We start from the raw sequence: 10,639 nt of genomic DNA on the forward strand, positions 1-10,639 counted from the left end.
TGACAGTAGGGGAAACGACACGTATTGTATTGTTGCCATCGAGGATAAAAAGATGGGGTTTATATCATATTGCATGAGTTTATCCCTCTACATCATGTCATCTTGCTTAAAGCGTTACTCTATTCTTATGAACTTAATACTCTAGATGCATGCTGGATAGCGGTCGATGTGTGGAGTAATAGTAGTAGATGCAGGCAGGAGTCGGTCTACTTGTCACGGACGTGATGCCTATATACATGATCATACCTAGATATTCTCATAACTATGCTCAATTATATCAATTGCTCGACGGTAATTCGTTCACCCACCGTAATACTTATGCTATCTTGAGAGAAGCCACTAGTGAAACCTATGGCCCCCGGGGCTATTTTCCATCATATTAATCTCCCGTCAACAAGCTATTTCTGGCACCATTTTTTTTGATTTCTTTACTTTTAGTCTTTATCATGAAAATACCAAAAATATTATCTTATCATCTCTATCAGATCTCACTTTTGCAAGTGGCTGTAAAGGGATTGACAACCCCTTTATCGCGTTGGTTGCAAGGTTCTTATTTGTTTGTGTAGGTGCGTGGGACTTGAGCGTGGTCTCCTACTGGATTGATACCCTGGTTCTCAAAAACTGAGGGAAATACTTACGCTACTTTGCTGCATCACCCTTTCCTCTTCAAGGGAAAACCAACGCAGTGCTCAAGAGGTAGCACTCAAAGCGTCCCGCCTGCATTCTCATCTACATCCTCCCCCTCGCTCGCCCTCTCTCTGTAACGCCCACGATGCGGCTATATCTCCCACGTGTCGAGGCACGACTTAGAGGCATAACCGCATAGTGGTTTTGTTGCAAGAAGGGTCATCTTCACACAATCCCATGTAATGAACAAGGATGGGATAAAGAGTTGGCTTACAATCGCCACTTCACACAATACATAAATATATCTCATACATCATCCAAAATACAAGCATATAGACCGACTACGGTCAAGATCCAAATGAAAATAAGACAACCCCAAATGCTAGATCCCCGATCGTCCCAACTGGGCTCCACTACTGATCATCAGGAAAAGACACATAGTAACGACCACGTTCCTCGTCGAACTCCCACTTGAGATCGACCCCATCGTCTGCACTGGCATCGTCGGCACCTGCAACTGTTTTGGTAGAATCTGTGAGTCACGGGGACTCAGCAATCTCACACCCGCGAGATCAAGACTATTTAAGCTTATAGGAAAGGATGGTGTAGTGAGGTGGAGCTGCAGCGGCAATAAGCATATATGGTGGCTAACATACGCAAGAGAGAGCGAGAAGAGAAGCAACGGAACGGTCGCCATCTAGCAATGACCAAGAAGTGATCCTGAACTCCTACTTACGTCATACATAACACAGACCGTGTTCACTTCCCGGACTCCGCCGAGAAGAGACCATCACGGCTACACACGCAGTTGATGTATTTTAACTGGGTCAAGTGACAAGTTCTCTACAACCGGACATTAACAAATTCCCATCTGCCTCATAACCGCGGGCACGGCTTTCGAAAGATAATACCCTGCAGGGGTGTCCCAACTTAGCCCATCATAAGCTCTCACGGTCAACGAAGGATAAACCTTCTCCCGGAAAAACCCGATCAGTCTCAGAATCCCGGTTTACAAGACATTTCGACAATGGTAAAACAAGACCAGCAAATCCGCCCGAATGTGCCAACAAATCCCGATAGGAGCTGCACATATCTCGTTCTCAGGGCACACCGGATAAGCGAAGCGTACAGGTACAAACATAACCCAAGTTGCCAAGGGACGGTCCCGCACGGTGCTCTAGTTTGGACCAGCACTCAGAGGAACACTGGCCCGGGGGTTAAAATAAGATGACCCTCGGGCTCGCGAAAACCCGGGGGAAATGGCTTAGGCGGCAAATGGTAAAACCAAGGTTGGGCCTTGCTGGAGGAGTTTTATTCAAGGCGAACTATCAAGGGGGTCCCATAAATCACCCGACCGTGTAAGGAACGCAAAATCAAGGAACATAATCCCGGTATATCAGAAACTAGGGCGGCAAGAGTGGAACAAAACACCAGGCATAAGGCCGAGCCTTCCACCCTTTACCAAATATATAGATGCATTAATTAAATAAGAGATATTGTGATATCCCAACATATCCATGTTCCGACATGGAACAAACTTCAACTTCACCTGCAACTAGCAACGCTATAAGAGGGGCTGAGCAAAAGCGGTAACTTAGCCAAACAACGGTTTGCTAGGAAAAGGATGGTTAGAGGCTGACATGGCAAAATGGTAGCCATGATATTGCAAGTTATAGGTAGCGGAGCATGGCAATAGAGCGAACAACTAGCAAAGCAAAGATAGAAGTGATTTCGAGGGGTGGTCATCTTGCCTGCAAGGTTCTCAGAGTTGTCGAAAGCTTGATCCTCGTAAGCGTACTCAACAGGTTCCTCGTTCGCAAACTCGTCTCCCGGCTCTACCCAAGACAAGATCACAAGCAAACGGAACCACAATCAATCACGAGAAATGCAGAAGCAACATGATGCAAAACATGTATGATATACGAGATATGATATGCGATGCATATGTGTTGAGGATATAGACCTGGGGGTCACCCGCCAGGAGGGCCGAGTTACTCCAAGGATCATTACCAGAAGCTCGGAGCTAAGTTTCAGGATAATGGGCCAGAGATGGGCTGAGACCCGGATATAGCTTAAAGCCCGTAGTTACAATCATTGTTATAGTAGACTTGTAGTGTAAGGCAAGTATTGTTTAGAGTCCGAGCCGGACACTCTTATGAGCCGGCCGGGACTCTAAGGGCTACTAGGCGTCAGCCTCCTTATATAAGGGGACGACCCGGCAGCAGTTTAAGGGGACAACGATCTCTCTGAGAGCCGGGGATAGCTGTTTAGCTCCCTGGCGATTGTAACCCTAATCAATAACACCTCGGACTGGACGTAGGCTTTTACCTTCACCGTAAGGGGCCGAACCAGTATAAACCCTCGTGTTCCTTGTCCCGCATAACCCCTTCAAGCTTCCTAGTTGCGATGGCTCCACGACTAAGTCCTAGCCCAAGGACATCTGCCGTGACAATTCCACGACAGTTGGCGCCCACCGTGGGGCGAACGCACGGTGGATTTGAGTTCTTGAAGGGCAGCTTCGAAGGGCTCAAGGGATACGCTGTGGGCCGGATGACCAAGAGTCGTCGCGGCAAGCTCTACATCGACGATGCGGACTGGGGCCCCGACGCCGGCTCAGTGGAGTACGGGTACCGGGTCCCCTTCGGTGGAATTCATGTCTTCATCGGCAAGATTGGAGAACCGGGCCCCGAGCCGGATCTCCGCGCCGACCTCATCGAAACGGCTCAGCGCGCGCGACCCGCCCGGGCCCGGCCTGCCTTAAAACGCGCTTTTGTAGGATGCATCCACGGAGGGCCCTCGGATCCATCTGGGACTGGGGATGAGGCGGCCGCCGGCTCTGACGGCGAGTCGGCCACTGATGAGTCAAACTCGTTGTACCAACTTCAAGATGGCAGGCTCACAGTATTCCGGACCTCTTTGAGCCGCCAAGTCAGGTTGGAGTTTTTATGGCTGGTGCACAGCCTGTTCAGAACCCCGCTGCTGGATCGGGAAACCCGGTGCCTTCTCCGGCTCAGGTGCTGATGGATCTCACGGACAAGATGACGGCCCTGTTAACCGCCACGGTTGACCCGGCGGATCAAGCCCAGTACGATGCGGAGGTGGCATAGTTGATACTGGATTTGATAAAAGCTAAAGAGGATCTTGCAGCAGAAGGAATCAGGCTGGCTGCGGAGCGGGCGGCTCTCGATGCCCAGACTCAGTTGATTCAGGCGCAGTCCTTCCAACTCACGATGGATCAGAACGCGGCCAACGAGGTCATGAGAAGGAGGCATCAGAAGGCCCAGTCCCGACTCCCGCCGGTTTACGATCCGCGCAATCTCTTCAACACGCCGGGTGCGGGATCCAGTAACCCGACAGGGGTAATTGCGCCCGGGTCGGGACCCCTTATTCAGCCACGAGTAATGGGGCCTCCCCGGGTGCCCCTGCCCCGCCTCAGTATGTGCCAATACCCCCGGGTCATTATGATAACCCGCTGGAGAACATGGTAGCTGCGGCAGCACGACTGGCGGCTCTTCCCGTTGACGGCAATTCTCCGGCAGCCGTCGAAACCCGCCGGGTCAGGGAACTCCTGCAGACAGCTCTAGCACAGCAAGAGGCGTACTCCTACAGCCGGGACAGGATCCACTCAACTCTTCGCCCAGGCCAGAGCCCGAGTTACAGCCGGCACATGGTCTCAGCGACCGGCTCAAGTAATGTCCGACACCATGACCCACCCCCTGGCCATGGCCCAGCTCATGTTGGAGCCTTCTACGCAGCAGACCAAGCACGGCAAGAGGCGGAGCAGGGGCCGCAATTGACGGCTTATCAGACCCCCCCGGCTTATCCGACGGCCTCCGTTGATGTGGGTATTTCTACCAGGACCGGAGGTGTCCCTTGTTTGGTGCCAGCCATCCGTAATGAACGTCTACCTAAGGATTTCAAGGGCCCTAGGAAGGTGCCTAACTATACAGCTGACTTACAGCCTGCGGCCTGGATTGAGAGTTATGAAATGGCTATGGAACTGCTAGAGGTCAGCGAGGCGGCCATGGCCAAATATTTCACCATGATGTTAGATGGAACTGCCCGCACATGGTTAAAAGGGCTACCACCGAATTCCATTGGATCTTGGGCTGAGCTGAAAGCCCGTTTCATTCAAAACTTCAAGGATACCTGTAGGCAGTCTATGTCAATTGTGGACTTGACTAACTGTAAGCAGCAGGAGGGTGAATCCACGACCCATTGGGTTCGCCGGGTCAAAGAGATCATACATTCATCAGATAAGATGGATGCCGGCTCTGCAGTCTTGATGTTGGAACAGAACTGTCGCTTTGTGCCCCTAAAGATGAAACTTGGGCGGCTTAAACGTGACTGCACGGATATGGGTACACTAATGGCAGCTCTTGTCAAGTACGCTGATTCTGACGGTACCAAGGATCCCCCTTCAGATGATGAAAGGGCAGGGAAGGGAAAGAAGAATGGCAATGGCAAGAGTCCTCAGTTTAACCCGGGGAATCAAGGAGGAGGCAAGCGTAAGGCCGATGGCATCCTGGAGTTCGTAGCCAACACCCAAGGTAACAACCAGCGACGCAAGGGGAGGCCCCCTCCCCGAGGCGGCGGGTCAGGACCTTCTCTGGAGCAGCTGTTGAATGAACCTTGTCCGAGACACGGCTCTAGAGAGAAGCCAGCGACTCATCTGTGGAAGGATTGTGCTATCATGAAGGCCTTTAAAAACTACAATGGCCCGGGCGGCGGCTCAGGCGCCGGCGGCTCCGGCGCTGGCGGCTTTCATGGCCCGGGAGGCGGCTCAAACTCTGGTCCTCAGAACGGTCAAGGGGGCTTTAATCAACAGTCTGGTCAGGGTCATCAACAGCAACAGGGGGGCTATCAGACCAACCCAAAGCAGCTCAGCGGCGGACAGTATCACGTGTTCACCACTAGTTTGTGCAAACGAGACGAGAAGCTTCACAAGAGGGCTGTTAATGCTGTTGAGCCGGCGGTTCCACGCTACTTACGGTGGTCGGAGCAGCCTATAGTGTGGAGAAGGGAGGATCACCCTCCCCGGGTGGATAACCCGGGCCACCTGGCCTTAGTGGTGGCTCCTCAAGTGGGAGGCTATAAGTTCACAAAGGTACTCATGGATGGAGGCAGCAGCATCAACATCCTCTATTATGAGACTTTCCGTCGTATGGGGCTAGTTGATAAGAACCTCAGCCAGTCAAATACTATCTTCCATGGTGTGGTACCCGGTAAATCGGCTTATCCAGTCGGCAAGATCGAACTGGAAGTGGCCTTCGGTGATGAGAACAACTACAGGGTGGAAAAGCTGACCTTTGAAGTGGTCAAGATAAGAAGTCCATACCATGCTATATTCGGACGGCCGGCTTACGCCAAGTTCATGGCACGGCCGTGTTATGTGTACTTACAACTTAAGATGCCGGGTCACAACGGGACCATTACGGTTCACGGCAGCCGGAAAGTGGCTCTGGAGTGTGAGGAAGGTGACGCGGCTTATGCAGAGTCGGTTTGTGCCACAGAAGAGTTGAAATTTTATAAAGACAATGTCGACCCAACAGATATGACCTCTCTGAAAAAGGCAACCACGGAGAATGAACCAGCAATGAAGTTTAAATCAGCTGATGAGACTAAACTTGTTGATTTTGTTCCAGGTGACTCGTCTCAGCAGTTCAGCATCAGTGCAAATCTGGACCCGAAATAGGAAGGCGCGCTCATCGAGTTCATCCGTGAGAATAGGGACATCTTTGCATGGAAACCTTCTGACATGCCAGGTGTACCTAGAGAACTCGCTGAGCACACTCTCAATGTTGATCCAAAATTTAAGCCGGTCAGACAGTTCCTTCGACGGTTTAATGAAGAGAGGCGGAAGGCTATTGGTGAAGAAGTGGCCCGGCTTTTGACGGCCGGGTTCATTGTTGAGGTTTTTCACCCAGAGTGGTTGGCTAACCCGGTGCTCGTACTTAAAAAGAACGGCACCTGGCGGATGTGTGTGGACTACACGGACTTGAACAAGGCGTGTCGGGCTGATCCTTTTGCTCTCCCCCGTATCGATCAAATCATTGATGCTACGGCAGGTTGTGCACGTTTAAGTTTCTTGGATGCTTATTCCGGGTATCATCAGATTCAGATGGCAGTTAAGGACCAGGAGAAGACGGCGTTCATCACTCCCTTTGGAGCCTTCTGCTATGTCTCTATGCCCTTTGGGCTCAAGTGTGCGCAGGCGACTTACCAGCGTTGTGTACAGAATTGTCTCCATAAACAGATCGGGCGCAATGTTCATGCTTACGTGGACGATATTGTGGTTAAGTCCATCAAGGAGGAAACCCTGATAGATGACTTAAGGGAAACCTTCGATAATCTCCGGGTCTACAAGATGATGCTTAACCCGGCCAAATGTGTTTTTGGTGTTCCTGCGGGCAAGCTGTTGGGCTTCTTGGTTTCTGACAGAGGAATTGAAGCTAACCCGGAGAAGATCAAAGCTATCACTTCTCTAGCTAAGCCGGCATGTATAAATGATGTTCAGCGTTTGGCAGGTCACATCGCTGCTTTAAGCCGGTTCATAAGCCGCTTGGGTGAGAAGGCTATGCCTTTATATCAGTTGATGAAGAAAACGGATAACTTTGTATGGAATGATGCAGCTAATACCGCCTTCGAGGATTTGAAAAAAGCAACTGGCAGAGCCCCCCGTCCTTGCTGCTCCGGTTGATAAGGAGCCCTTGCTACTGTATGTGGCGGCAAACGCACGAGCCGTCAGCGTGGCTATTGTGGTGGAGCGCAAGGAGGCGGGTAAGGAGCATCCGGTTCAGCGGCCGGTTTATTATGTCAGTGAGGTGCTCATTGAGTCCAAGCAGCGGTATCCGCATTGGCAGAAGCTCGTATATGGGGTGTTTATGGCGAGCCGGAAGCTTAAGCATTATTTTCAGGGTCATCCCATCACTGTGGTCAGTTCCGCCCCTCTCGGTGATATTATTCAGAACAGAGAGGCTACAGGGAGAATTGCTAAGTGGGCTATAGAACTTGGTCCTCATGACCTCAAATATGTGCCACGCACTGCTGTTAAGTCTCAGGCCTTGATAGATTTCATCAATGACTGGACAGAGTCGCAAGTACCTGAACAAAAGCCGGATAACACTTATTGGACTATTCACTTTGATGGGTCCAGGCAGCTGGAGGGCTCGGGAGCTGGTGTTGTCTTAGCTTCCCCCAAAGGTGACAAATTCCATTATGTGCTACGGTTGATGTTTCCTTGCACCAACAATGCGGCGGAATACGAGGCTTTGCTCCATGGTCTTCGGATGGCTAAGGAGATGAGCTTGAGCCGGGTGAGGTGTTTTGGTGACTCGGACTTGGTGGCTCAACAAGTATCCGGCACCTGGGATTCTAAGGATCCTCTGATGGCGGCTTATCGCCGCGAGGTTGATGCCATTGCCGGGCACTTCCAGGGATACCAAGTGGAGCATATTGATCGCAGGCGGAACGAGGCGGCTGACGCGTTAAGCCGGCTAGGCTCTCAGCGAAAGCCGGTGCCGCCTAACACTTTCCTGGATGTCCTGTACAACCCTTCGGTCAAGTTGCCTACAGAGGAGGATTTGGCTATCCCTGACCCGGAGGCACGACTGGTGGCAGTTCTTCATATCATACCAGACTGGACAATGCCATATCTGGCTTATATAACCCGGGGAGAGTTGCCTGAGGATGAAATTCTGGCCAGGCAAATAACCCGGCGGGCTAAGTCAATGATTGTTATCGATGGCAAGCTGTATCATCGCAGTGTTTCAGGGACATTCCAGCGTTGTATCTCCCCTGAGGAAGGTCAAGAGATCTTGCGCGAGATCCATGAAGGGGATTGTGGCCATCATGCCGGTTCAAAATCTCTTGTGGCCAAGGCTTTCCGTCATGGTTTTTATTGGCTGACGGCTCACGCTGATGCCGAGGACTTGGTCAGTAAATGTGATGGCTGCCAAAGGTTCTCACGACGGGCTCATGTGCCGGCTCAGGAATTGAGGACGATCCCGATCACTTGGCCCTTTGCGGTCTGGGGGCTTGATATGGTCGGGCCTTTTTAAACGGTCCAAGGATAAGAAGACCCACCTCCTGGTGGCAGTGGACAAATTCACGAAGTGGGTGGAAGCTGAGCCAGTTAGCAAGTGTGATGCAGCCACGGCGGTTCAATTTATGAAAAAGGTGATCTTCCGCTTCGGCTTTCCACACAGCATCATAACAGACAATGGCACTAATCTGTCCAAAGGCGCTATAGAGGAGTTTTGTCAAAGAGAGCATATCCGGCTTGATGTCTCTTCAGTGGCACACCCCCAATCCAATGGTCAAGCTGAGAGAGCTAACCAGGAGATTCTGAAGGGCATTAAACCCCGGCTCTTGGTCCCTTTGCAACGGACGCCGGGTTGTTGGGTGGAGGAGTTGCCCTCCGTTTTATGGAGCATCAACACTACTCCTAACAGGTCTACAGGCTTCACGCCTTTCTTCATGGTTTACGGAGCAGAAGCAGTTCTCCCCAGCGACATCCATCATGATTCACCTCGTGTGGCGGCTTATGTTGAGACGGATAATGAACAGGCGCGCCAAGTTGCTCTGGACTTGTTGGACGAATAGCGTGATGTGGCAGCAGCCCGTTCAGCAATTTACCAACAAGACCTGCGCCGTTATCATAGCCGCCGGGTCAAGTCCCGGGTCTTCCAGGAAGGCGACCTGGTGCTCCGGCTCATCCAGGATCAAACAGATGCACACAAGTTATCCCCGCCTTGGGAAGGGCCTTTTGTGGTCAGTAAGAACTTGCACAACGGGTCATATTACCTCATTGATATCCGGGAGCATAAGGACTCGCGTAAATCTGAGGAGGAGACCCGTCGGCCGTGGAACATAGCTCAGCTTCGGCCTTACTACACTTGAGCTACCGGCTCTTGTGATGTACATATTTATCTCAGCCATGTATATATTATGATGAAGCAATAAAGCAGGACCTCTGTCCTTTGCTCTCTCCCAAATATGGGTGTTGTTTTTTACATACTGACTTACAGAAGATCCGGCTTATGATCATCTTCGAATCTAGCTGTAAGCAATAAAGTCACTTGGGGGCTTCCTGTTCAAACATGGGTCGTATTCGAACCCAAGAGAACATAGCTGTCGATACCCATTTGATTGGCAAAGTGCCGAGCTCATTGGGAGGTTGCTTTTGGTCACATTTGAATCATAGTGTAACCCCTCTGAGAACCGACGTGGATCGTATTCGAATCAGCGTCGTTAAACAATTTTCAGAATCACTTGGGGGCTTCCTGTTCAAACATGGGTCGTATTCGAACCCAAGAGAACATAGCTGTCGATACCCTCTTGATTGGCATCGCCGAACCCGCTGGGGGCTATATGATCGTATCCGAATCTTAGCTTAACCCCTTTGGACCGAGGTTCTGGTCGTATTCGAACCGGAAGCCCTTAAATTTTTACATTTTACCACAAGTTTACTCTGATCATGTCAAGTATGTACTGCCGGGTTTCACTTGCCGGCTTAATTTTGGTTTATCTTGTTGGTTGAGCATCATGGATGTCATCAAGACAAGTAAAATCCGAGTTCAGATACTAACCGTGCTACCCGGGTTATTTAGCCCGGAAGTATGCTTACAAGCTGTTGAAGTGTGTTATCCCGACTATGTTCAGAATATAGTTAAGGACCAGTCTTTTTGGTTTGAATTTCCGGGTTATCCATCTCAGACACCTGATTCTTAGGGCGGTAAGCCGCCTTGTAATTTGTGATTTGCCTTCTTATGCAGACACTTAAAGGTACTTTTTCAAGAAAGGTTGAGAAGCACGAAGGATAATTATAACCCGGAAGAGCATCAAAAAGAATGACTTCAAAGGATTTCAGCATTCATTACGTGCACGATGGCACGGCAGAGATAAATTGTTGCACCTATTCTATTACAAAAAGTCTTTCAAAGTTTCAAGGGCGGAGCGTTGTTTGGTGAGCCGCTAGCCGGTTTATGACGCCTGCTGAGTCGAAGTCCCC

This window comes from Triticum aestivum, chromosome 4D (assembly GCF_018294505.1).
Source record: "Triticum aestivum cultivar Chinese Spring chromosome 4D, IWGSC CS RefSeq v2.1, whole genome shotgun sequence".
NCBI classification, from domain to species: Eukaryota; Viridiplantae; Streptophyta; class Magnoliopsida; order Poales; family Poaceae; genus Triticum; species Triticum aestivum.